The sequence below is a fragment of the Ornithodoros turicata genome, chromosome 3, assembly GCF_037126465.1.
Source record: "Ornithodoros turicata isolate Travis chromosome 3, ASM3712646v1, whole genome shotgun sequence".
Classification (NCBI taxonomy): Eukaryota; Metazoa; Arthropoda; class Arachnida; order Ixodida; family Argasidae; genus Ornithodoros; species Ornithodoros turicata.
The window spans coordinates 24,800,708-24,818,307 of record NC_088203.1 but is presented as its reverse complement, the minus strand read 5'-3'; the positions used below and the strand labels follow the sequence as shown (position 1 = coordinate 24,818,307).

Genomic DNA, 17,600 nt, shown 5'->3' with positions numbered 1-17,600 from the left:
ATGGGAGGCGTACACCTTTTTTTTTTATGGCAATTATGAACTGCAGAATTGTCACAAAAAAAAAGGTGTACGCATCCCATTTTCATCAGGCCAGGGCAGAGGACGATGTCATTCGAAATGATGGTTGGACAACAGGTGAAGTAACCGCCGTTCCGCTAACTGACTTAGCTACACTCTTAAAAATGAACTTCACCGCATAGCACGCTCCTAGCCAACCATCATCTCGAATGATATCGTTATCTGTCCTGATTTGTTGAAAACGGGAGGCGTACGCCTTTTTTGTTACTCTTATGCTGTTCATAATTGTCACAAAATAGGCGTACGCCTCCCGTTTTCAGCAAATCAGGACAGATAACGATATCATTCGAGATGATGGTTGGCTAGGAGCGTGCTATGCGGTGAAGTTCATTTTTAAGAGTGTAGGTTTGCCGTCTGACTAGGGTATTACTTAGCCAACTGGGTTTCGTCCAAAACGCAACGATTTTGTGAATTAATCTAATGTTTCGCCAGTTTCGAGAAAACTAAATAAAAATATAACGAATGTACCTGTAATTAGCTTCACATGTTCGGCCCTGGTGCTTAAAAATCGGCAGTGACATCATTTGCAAATGACATTCTGTTTCTTCGTGTAGTTCGATGGAAAACAAACGAATGACATTTGGTGCGAATGCCATTCAATTTATCATGTGACGGGGCAGCGCAATGCACTGCAAACGAGAGAAAAACCCGCGGCACTAAACACGACTCACGAACAACGCAACGGGTGAATCACGCGTAGTTTGTGTCAAAGTAACGGCATTTTTCACACCGCGAGAAGAAATTTCTGCACTTTACCCTCTAAAAACAGAACTTCACCGCATAACACGCTGTGCGTCAACCATTGCCACGAATGATAGGGTTGTCGCTTGTGATTGGAAGACAGAGGGTGGCGTACGCCTTTTTGTGGCAATTTTCATCAATCCAAATTGCCACAAAAAAGTGAACGCCCCCTCTCTCTTCGAATCAGAAGCGATAACCCTATCAGCCGTGGCAATGGTTGGCGCACTGCGTGCTATGCGGTGAAGTTCTGTTTTTAGAGTGTAGAGCCCCCTTCGGCTTTCATTGCAACATGCGCACTTGAAAATGAAATTCACCGCACAGCACGCTTCCAGCAAACCGTCATACAGAGTGACATCATTCTCGCCCCTGACTTGCTCAAAACGGGGAGCGTACGCCATTCTTGTGGCATTATGTAGTTCATAATTGCTACAACGATAGCGTACGCCCCCCCCCCCCACCCGCTTTCATCAAATTAAGGGAGAGAACGTTGTCATTCGGTATAACGGTTGGCTAGGAGCGAGCTATGCGGTGAAGCTCTGCTTTTAGAGTAATGGTAAGAGCCCTTCCCTTCCGCGTCACGCGTTTCGCAACCACGTTGCTGTATGAGAAACTGCGCACTCTACGGGAGCCACGGTGAACTAACCTGATATGCGTCAGTCGAAAATCCCCCTCTTGGAAATCCTGGCGGAATATCTCGTCTTAAATGCCGCGTTCTAGGGCTAGGGCTGAGGAGGAAATAGGAACGTTAACCCCCCCTCTGGAGAACGTATACGTACTTATACTTTTCAAAATACCCGGTGTCGCGAGACATAACCATCTCCAACTTTTTTTCTTTTTGTACAAGTACACATCGCGGAGTTTCTAGACTTGTCTAACGCAGCCGTACATTCAAGACGAGATGAAGTGCTTAAAGCCCGGCAATACAGTGTTGGGGAATACGAGGCTTTCACCCGAAAGCTCCGAAGCAAGAGGCAAAGAGGAGGACTTCATACATGCTCAGATTACCCCTTTCGCGCATCTATTTTATTTATCGTGAAGTACGAGGATATAACTCCCGTTTGAGCTGCTCTGTAACCGTTTCTCTGGTTCACATAATCCGATTTCGTTGAAAACGAAACTGCTTTAGACCCGCCCTGCTTCGCCCCCTAAAGTGTCTGTCGTTTACTTTACTTTTTTTTTTTTAAATGTCTTTCACGAGGAGAAAAATAAAAATAAACAGTGGCGAAGTTAATAGTGTTTGGAGTATGTGCAGTGAGTAAGCTCGCAAAAAAAAAAAAAAAAAAAAAGAACGAAATGGATGGAAGCGCGTTTTCTTTCCGTATTTTTTACTTTTTCTTGGACGGAGTACATCTATGTTCACAGAGCAGTGACGCGTCTTTTCCTTCCTTTAGTGCGTAAAGGAGGACGGTGCCAACATGGAGACAGCCGAGAGCAGAATAGCGTGTGAAGGTTGCATTTTCAAAGCCGCGATCCGTTTCTGAATGCGTCCGTTTTGAAAGGAATTGTAGGGGTTTGTTAAAGGAGCTATGAACTCTACCACGCTAGCCTGCCGACTGTGTCGGCTCCCAACGGCGATTTTCACTTGTTGGCTGTGTCGCTTTTTGTATAGATGGATCTGATAGGTTAGTATCTTCGCCGCATATAGCACGCTCCTAGCCAACCATCATCCCGAATGACAACGTTCTCGTCCCTGATCTGTTGAAAACGGAAGGCGGAGCCCATTTTGTAGCCGTAATAGGCTCCACCTCTCGTTATCAACAAATCATGGGCGAGAACCAGAGTTGTACGTAACGCGTTACTAGTAATTGCGTTACTAGTAATCAATTACTTTTTTAGTAATTTTTTAACGTAAGCAATTAATTTTGTGAGCAAGTAATTTTCCAAGAAATCTGATTACAATTTTCGGTAATCAATTACTGAGTAATCGATTACTTTTTTGACCTTCTGTCAGCAATGGCGACCCTTTTCGGCAAGCCAATCTGTTCTTCTGTTCCACCACGAGTTCGACTTTAGCAATGACGCAGAGGTCACTGTGACGACCGTCTCTAGTCCACACGTGTTCCATGCACGCCACAGTAATATGATAATCCCTGATACCGCGACCTACTGGTAAAATAGGTGACTGTATTGATAACTTGTGCCGGCTGAACATAACTATAGTAACACAACGAAGCGGATGTTTCGACGCGGGTGTTTCGATGTTGGTTTAAATGTGTACATAAATCTGTAATAAACCCGTGCATGCGTTTTGTATGTTGCTTTCAAATGTATTTGTGAATTTCACTTACCAGGTATGTTGGTGTCGCATATTAGGATTTGCAACAAGATCTGCATGGTTACATTCACTGCAGGCTTGTTGGCTTTGCTATGGTCCACAATTTAAAAGTAACGGGAAAAGTAACGCGTTACATTTTTAATCGGTAACGTATTACATCTTCGATGAAGCACTTTGTGACGGTAAAGAATTACTTTTCGCGCAGTAGTAACTGTAATTGTAATAAATTACTTTTTAACGTGTACCGCTCTGGCGAGAACGTTGTCGTTAGGGAACGATGGTTGGATAGGAGCGTCGTATATGTAGCGAAGATACTAACCTATCGGATCCATCTATACAAAAAGCGGCACAGCCAAGAAGTGAAAATCGCCGTGCTATGTGGTGAAGTTCATTTTTAAGAGTGTAGAGCAAATCGTTATGTGTACCTCCGCGTTGGAGTCTGATTGGGTGCTAGTGCTACACTCTTCAGATGACGCAACAATGGATATAGGTGTCTGGATAGAGGTATGGAAAAATGCATTTTAAATTGAATTACGAAGCGCAGAAGAACAATATTTCACCTACTAGACCCGTAACTAAATGCCTGCAGATAGGAGTTCTTACCTCCTTTAAGGGTAGTTGAAGCATAAGTTTGTTTGTTTCTTTAAAGTGTCTTTTTCAGGTATGGGACTCTTTCAGATGTACGTTGCTGTAAAATCCCTAGAGAAACTCGAGTCCCAGATGTTAGAAACGCGTGAGAAGTGTGTGTGCGTGTGTGTGTGGGGGATCGTACATATTATAATGCGTCCGTCGAGGAAGGGCAAAAAGGGTGACATTCTTTGTTTTTCACAGGCACCTCCAGCTTCTCTTTCTCAATAGCTGCATGGCGTAATCCTACACCAGAAAAACAGAGCTTCACCGCATAGCACGCTGCTAGTCAACTACCATCCCGAATGACAAAGTTCACTTCCTTGATTTGATGAAAACGGGGGACGTGCGCCATTTTTGTACGCCAATTATCAACAACTGCATAATTCCACAGAAATGGCGTACATCCCCTGTTTTCGGCAAATAAGGTGAAAGAATGATGTCACTCGGGATGATGATTGGCTAGGAGCGTGCTATGTGGTGAAGTTCTGTTCTTAGAGGGTTCGAATCCCGGTGCCGGCTGTGCTGTCTGGGGTTTTCCCTGGGTTTTCCTCAGACGCTTTCAGATATATGTCGGCACAGTTCCCCTAGAAGTCGGCCCAGGACGCGTATTTCCCCAGGGCGTCAGTCGTGACGTTGCCCACATACGTGAGGCCGACAACGGCAAGCCCTTTCGCCATCACCACCACCACCACCACCATCTGTTATTAGAGCACATCCTGCGAGTCTGCCGAGTATACCATTGTGCGCGAGAAGGCCATCCCCCTTACTACCAGCTCTGGCACGCTATCGGACATCCTCTACCAGGGTGGTTCTTATGCTTAACGTTCCACTAAAGCAAGAAACCTTGTTCTCTTTCTGCAGAAGGCGTGACTTGCAATGAAGGAGAGAGTGCGTGCAAGGAAGTTCTATGATCTGCTCACACTACAGGGTCCCCTTCTCTCTTTCCTGGATACTGTAAGAGGATGAGTGCGTTGACTTCACTCTGTGTCGCGGCAGGACCCGACGTAACCATCAGGAGGGCACTCCCACGGCTGCGAGGTGCGCTATTTCACGGCGGCAGGTTAGGCCACGACGACGTCCCTCCGCTCAGTAGAGGGCTTAGTTTTCAAAGCGTTTTGGTAAATTGACTTACGAGGTGAAGGTATATCGCATTTCGCTCCTGATAGGCTGCTTTATGAGTCGAGCAATGTTTTTAAGCACTTGTAAATATCCCTTCCTCTCTTTACACCTGATATATCACGATTTGTCTGTTGTTGTTGTTCCTCTCCAGAGTTCGGACCCAAACAAATGCTTAACAAACATTTCACGAGCTGTCTTAGTGACTTAGCCACGGGCTGTCTACGTGCAAAATAGTTCGCTTAACTTTGCAGCCACTTACTTATAATTGGATTGTGACGTTGAATTTACACGTTTCCTTTCGTTTCTGGGACTGACACTTAAAAACGCACTATAGGGTGCAATTATTTGCACCCTTTCGATCTCGCTCTGCTTCTCGAAAAGCACGACAATGCGGAGAGGCTTCGGATTGGTCTCGTCAAACAACCTCCTGCGACGATTGGACTAATCGTTTGCGGAGACCAATGAGAGCGCCCACTGCGTTGTCGGCCTTCAAGAAGAGGAGGAGGAAAAGCGTAAATTGCGTTTTGTTTCCTATCAATCATAAATTACGAACGCCGTAACGAATGACTAGCTTTCCTTTTCTGTTCATGTTAACGTAACGGTATCTTCAACTCCGCGACGAGAACTTCTTCTCTTTATTTATTTTAGAGCCCTTTAAGAAGTTAAGCTTCAGCTTACTTCAAGAAGGGTTTCTATACGATGTTGCAGCGAAGGCTTAAATTGGCCAAGATTGCGCTCTCACCGTTGAGAGACAAGTGGGGTTTCATTCCGAAGAACGGCGAAGTGTCATATACGCATACACATGTCATGTATTATGCTGGCGAAGACGTCGATTGTTAAGTTCGCTATGGGCAGCCAAGGCCGCACTTTATGTGGCGAATTTCCCCATTCATTATCGTTAATGTATTTGTTGTTGTTGCACGAGACAGAGAGCAGCTCGTGAATATGACCACGACAGTTCCCGTGGACAATGGCCATCAAACGAATCCTCGTATTAGCGGACAGCATAAGATGTGCGTTAAAGAAAACCTTGTGCGTAACACAATCATGTACTATTTTCTATTTTTTGGCTGCACAAAGAAGAGGTATCGCTGAAGAACACCTTACGGTTTATTTGTGGAGGCAAACGGAAAAAACTGCCTGCTTGGTTACATCTTCAATCTATACTGTTTCCAACGATCCTATGATTGCATGGCCAGTGACAAACATATTAACCATGACTATCTGTCGCTCAAAAACCTGCAGAGCTTGACTGCAGTGCTTGACCGGCCTCCATTGCAGTAGCGGAGGAGAGTACACATGTGTGGTGTTTCTTCATTCACTGGGACAAACATTCTTCCTGTCGGTATCGTTGAGGAATCAATCTCCAAACTACTCAGCTCCGCTGTTTACGTTCCTCAGGGAAACGTAACACCTTTGCAAGTCATGGTGACTTCAGCAGCGAGCAGTGAAGGAACAGTGTGTTTTATGATTGTCCATAAGACTTTTTTTAAAGGGAATGGCATACCGGCAATGAATGTTAGGTTCAATACTTTGCTGTTCTTCTACCAACATTGATCAATTCGTCAAAAGGAACTCCTGGCCACTTCTCTGAATCGTTAAGCACTGCGGACACATTATATTTTTCTGTCTCTAAGGAAAGTTCCCTCTTGGCCCACTCGGCGAGTTCTTGATAGGTAGAAGGGGGAAAATATTATGAAACGAAAAACGAGGGAAGGTTCGCCTGCACTATGGCGGCTTACTATTCCCAGTTAATCAAAGAGTGATATAAAACGGTAGGATTCCTTGATTTACTAACCACCGGCAACTTGACATCGCCTTTTTTTTTTTTTTTTTGCCTTCGTATTCTCAGTAAGAAAGAAAACGGAATTGGTCACAGTTCACCCAGACGGCCACAGACCCGCAAGAACCAAAGAAATGCCTTGGTCGCCTCACTATGTCTTTGGGGCCTGTAGTAGCGGAGTCAGGGCAAAGTCTGAGATCCTGAGTCGAGCGATGCGCCACTAAAGAGGGCTGTATCCCCCGAAATCGGACGCTTACTCTCTTCGTGATTCCGGTAGTCAGCTCTCTCAGCTTGCACTTCGTTCCAAGTATGACCGACGTAACTGCCCGTACAACTTCTGCAGGTGTGACCAGGGATCTCTGCTCAGCTCCTTCAAGGATATTTGCCGGTGCCAGAAAGAGCAGCACGAGTCATTCTGAAGCCTGGCGTACATCTTCTGACATGATTCATCCGAAATCACAGTGTCAGGAGTAGCACTCGTTCAACCTACGGCGGTCCTAATATCTAGGATAGAATACAGGTGTTCGCCCCGCTATTCGTGCAACAAAATTTCTGCCATTGTTTAATACGTGAACTGTCATAACAAGGAAAATTTACTTGCATAAGGAATGTTTCCTGAGCAAAATGGTCATAAAGTGAGGGTATGTGGGAGCCTCACAACTTCAGTTCCAACAGTGGGAAAGGTGCACATCACTGAACCAGTCGAGTGGACAGACCAATCTCATGCGTGAAACCTTTAGAAAGAGAAATCTATTCGTTGTGGCTGCGTTAAGCCTGGCGGCGGAAACAGCTCCGGATTTTATCGAGGAACAAACGCTTTTTCTTCGCAGCCATCGGACATTAAAACGCGCCATTTTCGCAACCAACGGCTTCCAGAAGTCACTTTTACTGCCATCTATAATGACGTTTATGCGCGGCACTGACGCGCCGTAATGTAGACGTGTATTTATGCCATTACTTTTATTTGTTACGATGCAGTCCACATAAAGCGATGCACGCGCGCGTCATGAGATTAACGGCGCGCGCACCGCCGTAGTGCGAAGCATCCGTTAAGCGTGAATGTTCGTCCTGGAGCATTAATATGCCTCATAAAATGCAACCGAGGATGACAAAGGGTTTTACGGATGAAATAAATTGCAGAAAAAGTTTCTCAAAGCCGGAAATAGAATAGCACTGCAATGACGTCATTGAGGGCGGAAATTTCTCTCTCTCTCTCTATGCTGCCGTCTTTTTTAGCTGCATTAAACTGCATTAAACTGCATTGTACATTTACTACGTACAGAAAGCAATCTTAGTTCTCAAGTGGGGCTGAAGCGGAATTAAGAGAGCTGGCTCTGCACATTACAATTTTGGTAGAATACAACCACGACCTAAATAACACGTCTGGTGCATGAGTTAAAGTATGAATAGAACGTATCGTAATACCGATACCAGCAACACAGTAAGCAGTGTGGGTGGCTCGAAAAATCTGCTTTTCGCGTGCCTCAAGTAAGAGTTACAGGCAACATGGGTCCAGTACACGTTATGAGGAGGCGAATAGTGCGGGCAGAAGGATTATAGTACGGCACTAGGAAAGTTTTGAGACTAACCAAAAAGAAATATCAGAAAATTATATCATTGTCGAAATCTTGTCAAAGTGCTCTCCCTCGAGCTCAATACAGAGGGAGAGCATCCGGAACCAGTGAAGGAAGTAACCAGTCGTTTTGGGACAGCTCGAGAACGTTCCTCTCAAAAGCAGCAACAGCTGCTTCTGCGCTTGGAAAAAACGAGTGCCCCTTCGATTTTGCTTAATTTTTTTTTGAAAAGGTAGCGGGGGGCCAAGGCGGGACTGTAAGCTGGATGGACCAGGAGGCGGACGCCGCCTTCTTCGAGAAATGCGACCGTCGCGGTCGCTGTGTGAGAGGACGCATTGCCATGGTGCAGCACGATTCCCCTCAATCCCGTTCGTGGTCTTGGTTCATGCAGAGCTGCGAACACTTGAGGCAGGCAAAGAGTCGCTGGCAGTTACTGTTCTTTGTTCTACAAGGGGGAGGGGGGCAGTCGCCAAATGGCCGCTGCACGTGAAGGTCGTGGCAACCATCCTCTTTCCCCGCTGCTGCTTCACGTTCACGGGCTGCTGTTCTTCACTGAAGACCCACACCTTGGATTGCCTTCGTGTTTCTGGATCGAACTGGTAGACCCACGATTCGTCACCAGTGACAATGTCAAAAATTCGCCGGGAGTTGCCGTTGTCGAATCTAACGATCCTTCGATGGCACCAATCTACCCCAGTCAGCTTTTGTTCAGGTGTCAAGTTGTGGGGGACCCAGTGCGCTGCAATGTTCCTCACACCTAGCTCCTCTCCACTCCTACACTCTTAAAAATGAACTTCACCACATAGCACGCTCCTAGCCAACCATCATCCCGGGTGATATGGTTCCCTTCCTTGATTTATTGAAAACGGGAGGCGTACGCCTTTTTGTGACACTTATGCAGAAATGTTAATTGTCACAAAAAGGCGTACGCCCCCCGTTTTCCACAAATCATGTGAGAGAACGATGTCACTCGAGATGATGGTTGGCTTGGAGCGTGCTATGTGGTGAAGTTCATTTTTAAGAGTGTACTCTTAAACATGAACTTCACCACATAGCACGCTCCTAGCCAACCATTATCTCGAATGATATCGTTATCTGCCCTGATTTGTTGAGAACGGGAGGCGTACGCCTTTTTTGTGACACTTTTGCTGTTCATAATTGTCACAAAAAAAGGCGTACGCCTCCCGTTTTCAACAAATCAGGGCAGATAACGATATAATTCGAGATAATGGTTGGCTAGGAGCGTGCTATGCGGTGTAGTTCATTTTTAAGACTGTAGGTGATAATGAAGATTCAGAAAAATCTTTCCATGGAGCAGTACCGCAAGTAATACCGCTCAAAAATGCTCGGCGAACTGACCCCAAGGTGTGACTCCAACTCCGTGTATGTAGACCGGAGGTCTTCTTTCAGCATAATCTCCTCATGGTGAATGATTTCTTTTGTCACAGCTGTCGCAGGCCTCCAACTCCGTTCTTCATCTTCGAGAGATGTTCCACCTCTTTTTAAATTTTTTAACTTTTTCAAACCATCAAAAAACTGTTGCCCGGGCAAGGTACAGCGTCTTCAAAAGCGTTTTGGAAGGACTACACTCTTTAAAATGAGGTGGGTGGTGGTGATGGTGAAAGGGCTCGCCGTTGTCGACTTCACAGAGGTGGGCAACGTCACGACTTACGCCCAGGGGGAATGCGCGTCCTGGGCCGACTTCTAAGGGAACTGTTCCGATATATGTCTGAAAGCGCTCTTAAAGGTGAACTTCACCCCATAGCACGCTCCTAGCCAACCATCATCTCGAATGATATCGTTTCCATCTACACACGAATGTGGTACAGGATACTCGTAATCATTTTCGTAATGCGCTTTGTGTTTGGGTCGTGCCCCAGCTGTGAGTCGTGTTTCTAACTTTGTAGAGCAAAACTTATCTCCGTTTCTTTGCGATCTTGATGCAAGTCCTGAGTATTCCACAACATGAGTCGCCGATTCTTCAAATGTAGAGACCATTGGGACTAGCCCTCCAAAAGAATACTCTTTCGAGATCTCTAGGTTACACGAGTTAATACTCAAGTTTTAGATACTCAAGTTGGAGATCAGAGCGCAGTACCAGAAGGCAAAATAATAAATGCACGAGCACCGTATAGGTCGATCAAACGATTGGAAAGGTCATCGGTAAAAAGTTGATCGAACAAACATACGAAAAAAATTAATTATTGTACTTAGTAAAAAATACAGAAAAAAAGGTTGAGATACAGTAGTTATACCTGTAGTAAAAAAATAAGAAGAAAGATATGTAATACCAATAGAAGCAATTCAAATACTGTGTCTTAGATATGTGTTTTTTTCTTTTGTTGACTGATTAGATGAGTCACAAAAAGAGTGAGCCTCAACTGCTGCCATATACCAGACCGCTTTTGTGGGCCATCGTCAACAGTGCGCAGGTAGGCAATATTTGAGTGGGTGGTGTCTGAAGGAATCTTACATCTACCCACGCCACGTACAAGTCTGCCTGAGCGCGAACTTCGAATATTCACTGGAGCTATATTCGGGGCATAACTTTTGGAAAACATATGCGCCGAAACATTGGGAACCTTCATAGGAAGAGGGAATCCGGTATGTTATTTTTGCCCAGTGTTTTTTTTTTTTTTTTCGGACTTCTAACCTTTTACGACTCGCCGCCAGAGTTCGCTAGCTTCCAATGTTATAGCTAGGCGGAATGCCGTACATAAACCTTTTATGTCCAGCCACGCATAAATTTCGATCTACAGCTATGCACGTTTCGTGTCCACGTTTCTTTTTATGAGAGAGGCCCACATCGCTTCCCTTTCGACATTCGTAAACGGAGTACAACCGTCATAACCCCAGCACGATAAAACACAACCTCAGTATAGAACTGCTTAAAGCACCCTCCTCCACGGGAAATATTACGACCGGGAAGGCCTTACGTACACGCGTATTAAAGGGATTTGCGCAAAAACTGACAGGTGCCGTCTCATTGACAGCAATACCAAAATAACGGGATTCGTCCGCTGGGTTTAGAAGGCTTGAGAAACCACAACCAACCTACTACATGGCTCCGTTTTGTACGCTGTATTCCATGGGTTCGACACGTCTCGTCAAAGTCCCACAGCCTCCATTTCACCGGGGTTTTTTTTTCTACTCTTGGTGTTTTAAAACTACGATTTATTCAAATCACCGCCGACGGTGGCACCGAACAGCGGTGAGAAAGGTCGGTAGACAAACGGGAAGTGACGTTTTAGAGACTGAGTTTTGCTGAGTTGTCCGAAGTACCAACGCCACCTAGATACAGAGGGCCTGCTTATTGCATCCTCTCCCTCCTTCGCTACGTGGACATATAATGTCAGAATTAGTCTCTTACTGCGAATCGCCGTTCCCCTGATTCAGGAACTCGCAAATGATTGCAGCTAACTTGGAACTTGCGGACCTGAATCTGTAGACGAAAAGTACAACAAACTTTCCGAAAATCAGTCTTGAGAAATATATCGTACCGTTTTGCGCTTTATTTTAAAGTTTTGCCATCTAGTACGCGGGGATGTTCAATCACTACTCGCAGACGACGGTGGTTCGTATCCATGGCTACGGCCGCTGAAAGCACGTCCGTGACTAATTACGGCCGTTGAAAACACGACCCTGATTGGCTGATTCTTAGTTGTTACGTCACATCGACGAGTAAGCAGGCTTTCTCTGTCTAGGCGGTGTTGGAAGTAGCGGAAGGTCACCATATCGAGGGTGTTTCTCCAGTTGCGGGCCCCCTCTTACAACCGCTTATGTCGTCATGGAAACTGAAAAGTATATGCACTTCCTTTCGCCACAATGAAACGTCATTTCGAAAACGGGGAGGAGGTGACGAGTTGAGAGCGACGGAGGAGCTCGCAAAGAGCGGTACCTTCGGTGTGCAATAGCTTCGTAACGCGGGATCGCAGATACAGAGCGTCTTGATGTGCATGTTCAGTTCACATAAATTAATATTTACAACGTTATTTCTTCAAAAGTTTAGAAATGGTTTCACAATCCCTTTAAGAGAGAAGGAAACCACAAGATGCTATTCTCTCATTCTCAAGGGCCGTGACAATACGGGGCAGCCTCCCCATTGGTCTACTCCGCAAACGAATTCCGGCGACGATTGGACACACTCTCCGAACTGCTGTGTCGGGCCTCTCGAGAAGAAGAGAAGAAGGACAGCGCAACTTGCGGTTTCCTTCGCGCTTGAATCACCGGCGACGAGACGTGTGATTCCAGTTCCTTTTGCATTCGCTGCGAGATCGACATATAAGGGGCGACACTGTCACCTTTCTAGTGTGGATAACACGTCGACCGATGTTCGGAGTTGAGGGCTGTTTTCCGTAATTCTTGTGCATATTCACCGGAAGATCACTTGTGCCGCGGTGGTACGATACTGTTCGGTTCCCCAATGCTCCACCTACTGCACTGAACGCGGAATAAACATGTAAAAGCAGACGACGCGTCCACACTATGGTAGTTCACTGTTTCTCCACAGCGCGCTGACACCGTTCGATCTTGGAGCGAATTGCTGTCAAGATAACTGCATCTGTCGTTTCGCTTGGCCAAATTTCTGCACTGTAGTGTCCCTTCGTGAAACGAAACAAAAATCGACACGCGTGTTTCTCGACGGAAATTTATTCCCCAAAATATAGTAAATCGCCCAGCAGTAGCCTCGAAGCTTCACGAAAAAGCAGGGGACCGTTCGCAGCGCAAAACGCATGAGCACCCAGGAATCCGCGAATACTCAGAACGCCGTGAACGGGCTACGAAAGCATACAAAGTGGAAAAGCATACAAAGGCAAACGCAATAACAAAAGTAGCAATATTGGGCGAAATACCGCACTTTTTTCTTTTTTTGTCTTAGCGGGCGTCGTGCCCCGATACGACGAAAACGGCGCCGTTTTTCTGGGTAATGTCCACCGATAAAGTCCATCTTCAGCGCAATAATTCTTGTCGCTTCTTCAAATACGAGTCTTGTAGTGTAGAAGTATCGTGAAGAAAAATTTTCTCATTTCGCGTTTACTGTTCTAAAGAAGGCGCTGTTACGAGCGTATGGCAGCGAAGAGGTCTTAGACCGTTACGGCCATTTGGACGCGTAGCTGGGAATTGTTTCTCGCAGAGAAGAATGCGTCTTTCTTCTTTCCTTCGTCGAAAGCGAAAGTGCGCGTACTTTCGCTTTAATGTGCCGTTATATGTGAGCTGGTTTTTTGGGAGAGGCTCGTAATGTTTAGGAATGTAACGTATGTGCAGGGTAATGAAAAGAAATTGAGAGTATGAATACGATGTCGGAGGAAAGGCGATGAGGGTTATGCGTGCTTTGCGTCAGTTGCCTCGGAAGTAAAGCGTAATGCGAATGCTGAAAATTTTCGCGTCAGACGTGACGGCACTATAAAGTTTAAAAGAAGTGCATCTCTCTTATGCTCGCTGTTCTTTGTATTCGATGATCGAAAGGGCTTACGTAACTTTATTCAGGATGGGTAATGTGGGCATTCTGCACTCTTAAAGGAGAACTTCACCACGAAGCGCGCTGAAGACCAGCCGTTGCACCGAATGAATGAACCGTTGCCGTCCCTGCTTTGTGGCCTGATTTCAGGAAAGCGTGCTGAAACATGTGGTGGTGGTGCTGCTGCTGCTGCTGCTTGTGAACGAGCTCGACATTGTGTGGGACGCCATCACCCTGTCGGAACGCTTATCGCATGTCACGCAAGTGTCGTGATTCATGGGGGCGTGGCGGCACCGGCACCTGTGTTATCAGCTCACCCGAAGCAGGCAGTACGCATTTAAGACGAAGGAAGCGAGGGAGGCAGAGGCTAGTCTGGAGGCAGCAGCGGAGCAGTCGAGTTATTCCGTATGTCGTAAGGAAATAAACGTTATGTCTCTTTGTTAATTACTGTGTTCGTGTTCTTCGGGGTTACGGCGGGTCGGACACGGAACCACCCCGGGTCAGCCTCTCAGGGGTGGCTAACGTCACGACTAACGCCACGACTAACGCTCGGGGGGGGGGGATGTGCGCCCTGGGCCGACTTTACACAGTCATCAGCAATAACAGTTGAGGAGATGTGAAATGGCATTTTGTTGATGAATATCAACACTCTAAAAACAGAACTTCACCACATAGGATGGTCTTAGCTAATCACCATCCGGAATGATATCATTCTGGTCCCTGGTTGGCTAAAACCGGGAGGCTTACGCCTTTTTTGAACACTTATACAGTTCCAAAAGGGGCGTACGCACAGCGCTTTACACAAGTCGGGAGTGATAAAGGTATCATTCTGTGCGATGATGGGCCTTCACCGTGCCATGTGTATGTAAGATGTGGTGAAGTTCTGTTTTAAGTGTGCTGATACTCATTAACAACATGCCGGTTAACATCTCCTCAACTGTTATTGCCGGTGACTGTGTTCTCTCGCTCATTTCTTCTCACGCCGATTCCTTTGCTCTCCAAAACAATCTGGATAGTGTATACATACTTCTGGTGTTCTAAATGGCTCCTTTCTCTCAATTGATCTAAATGTTCGCATGTTACTTTTTTACGACTAAAACGACACCCTCCCGCACTTACCAACTTGGTTCCTCTCCCGTCGTACAATCTAATACCTAAAAGTACTTGATGAATAATAATGATGAAAACCAAGCACCTTTCTGGACGACGACGGTGATTTGATAAAGAAAAAAAAGGGGGGATGTGTCCGGGTATATTGCCTTTCTGGAAGGACGCAGCAGTACATATATTCCTTTTTCTCACGAACGGTAATTGATTGGAATTCTCTTCCCCAGACGTTGGTCACCATTAGACTACGTATCATGTGGGGATGTCCTCGAAAATTATCTTCATGTCTAGTTTTCTTTTCTTTTTTTTTTATGCGTATACGCTACACCACCTTACGGCATTACAGTAGCGGAGTACAATAACCAACAAATCAAGAAAGTAACAATATTGACATCGGTAAGCACAAACACCTGCACAACACTATGCGAACACAGCAAACCGACCTCTCCGGTCAGCACTCAAGACGATTCCACTCACCTATCGTTTTCGGGAAAAACGAGTAAAGAAAAACATCTGTTCTGCACGTATATAGCTGGATTTTCTTGTAGTGACCGGATCTTGGAGAATTATACAGAGGGGGTTTCAGATATCTTTCCTTCCTTATGCCCGTCTTATCATTTACGATATTTCCTAAAAATTCCAATCTAAGTTTCCTTCTTCGGTTTGTTAAGTCTTCCCATTCTAGCCTTGACATTAAGTCGCTTACACTAACAATAGATCCCATACAACTAAACATCAGGCAAGCCGCAATATTTTGAACCCCGTCAAGACTTTGAATTAGTAACATTTCGTTGCATGTCCCAAACCGTACACCCATATTCTAAGATTGGCCGCATCATAGTAATATATGCATCGGTTTTAGCTTTTAAACCAGCCTGTCTAATGTTGCGAAAAATAAAATTGAGTGTTCTTATTGCTTTCGCAGAAACGTAATTTACGTGGTAATCTAAGGTCGCTGCTAAAGCAAAACACCAAAATATTTGTACTCAGAAACTGTATCTAAATATAAAGAATGAAGCTTATAAGAAAACTTGATTACACTAGATTTTCTAGTAACATGCATAACCTTACATTTGCTAGTATTTAAGCTCATGCCCCATTTGTCACACCAAGAAACGATTCGACTTACATCTGCCTGGAGACGTTGAGCATCTCAAAGATTTAAAATGTCTTTATATAAAACGCAATCGTCTGCAAACAGCCTAATTTTGGAGTTGATTGACTGTGTTATATCATTAATAAAAATAAGAAATAAGAGAGGTCTCAGAACTGATCCCTGTGGGACACCAGACCGCACGCAACTTGCCGATGATGCTTTACCTTCGACTACTACACGTTGAACCTTGTTACTTATGTAATCGGCAAGCCACTGTAAAACATCCCTATCTATGCCAAGGAAGGAAAGTTTGTGTAAAGGCGTGTGGAACCATATCAAATGCCTTCCGAAAATCTACAAAAACAACGCCTGTTTGTACACCTTTGTCAAAAGAGGAGACGAGATCATGATGGAATTCAGTAAGTTGAGTGGTACATGAATAAGTCTGACGAAAACCATGTTTCTTGTGTAAATACATGTACTCATGTAATAGCCCATGGGCCCTTGAGGTATGACCATAAGCATATTAAATAAATAAAGGTGTGGTGAAACCCAGAACAGCAAGACGGAATCCCCGGCCGCACCACGACTTACAAGAGTGCTCTTCTGCTGTTCGAATGTTGCGAAATCGTAGAGTGCACTTGTGATATGTCTCATAGTAATATAGGAATGACTTTACGTAAACCGCACGCGTTGCATTGCTGGAGCGAGCGCAACGGCCCACCATGACGTAACACCATGTCTCACCACCCTAGCGTCTGGCTTTGTCGGTTTCCTCATTTCTATTGAGCAATTACGTTTCCAGTCCCGAAGAGCGACTCGTCTTCTCAGACACATCGATTTTCTTCTTACTAAGACGCGATCTCCCAGTCATAAGGAAGAAGCTCCGCAGAAGACGAGAAAGACCAAAGTCATTAAACCAGAGAAAAACTATTCGTACAAGAAGGACGAGACGGTGTGCGGAGAGAATCAAACCGTGTCAACCATCGGAATACGTTGGCCATTGATCGCTTCTCTTTCCGCCTTAAGTGCTCAATGTAAAAGACCATACTTTCTTATATCGACTGGCGTATAGAGGGAATATTTGAACTGAGCCCCAAATTTAGCAAGCTGTTACCATCGCATATATATAGCGATCCGGAGGAAGTCTAGAAAAGATTGATATAACGATCCGCCAGAGTATTACCGAAGAGATTAAAATTTTCTTCTTGAGGAAAGTGGTAACACAGTTTTGTGAGCAGGAATATGCTTCCATTAGGTTTGTGGCGGTTAAAAGCGTAATGGCAAGGTGCTGTATTTAACTTTTCGCATAAAGTGCAAGGTTGCAATATCCTCGGAGTATGAAGATTCGAAGTCTATCCTTCATGCGCACAAACGTTGTAGAACTATAGCGACTTGAGTGCTGTAAGAAATGAGTGTCAGCAGTAGTTTAAAGCAGTTGGTACCACAGTTTGCTACATGTTTTGCAAAGTAAATTGAGTCGTGTTCAGTGTTCGCATAACTGCTTTCTTTGGCTCCGAGTAGTAGACAACTTATGCAACTAAAATGCGTATGTGTTACTTAGTATACCTTACGGAATTCTCTGTCGTCCCGTTGGAAGGCCTCGACATACCGTCCAGGACAATAGACATCATACAGACGCACAACAAAAGGGTTGGACTGATGCTCGGGAACGGGAAGCATGGTCTGGTCTCGATATACAGTTACGAGTCACTCCTAGTGTCGTGGCGAGATCGAGA

At 45.3% G+C, this 17,600-nt stretch overlaps 1 protein-coding gene across 3 annotated transcripts in view; it reads left to right on the top strand.

Annotated features, from left to right (window-relative positions):
- Window positions 1-17,600, top strand: part of LOC135390066 (leucine-rich repeat neuronal protein 1-like) — a 174,340-nt gene that overhangs the window by 151,608 nt on the left and 5,132 nt on the right. Inside the window, exon 1 of one of the 3 annotated variants that reach the window (XM_064620077.1) lies at window positions 14,020-14,063. The exons of 1 other annotated variant lie outside the window; for it this stretch is intronic. The gene's annotated coding sequence lies outside the window, so the exon portion shown is untranslated. Of the gene's footprint in view, window positions 1-14,019; window positions 14,064-14,477; window positions 14,520-17,600 lie in introns of those variants that run through there. One more of the 3 variants, XM_064620078.1, reaches the window with a different exon arrangement.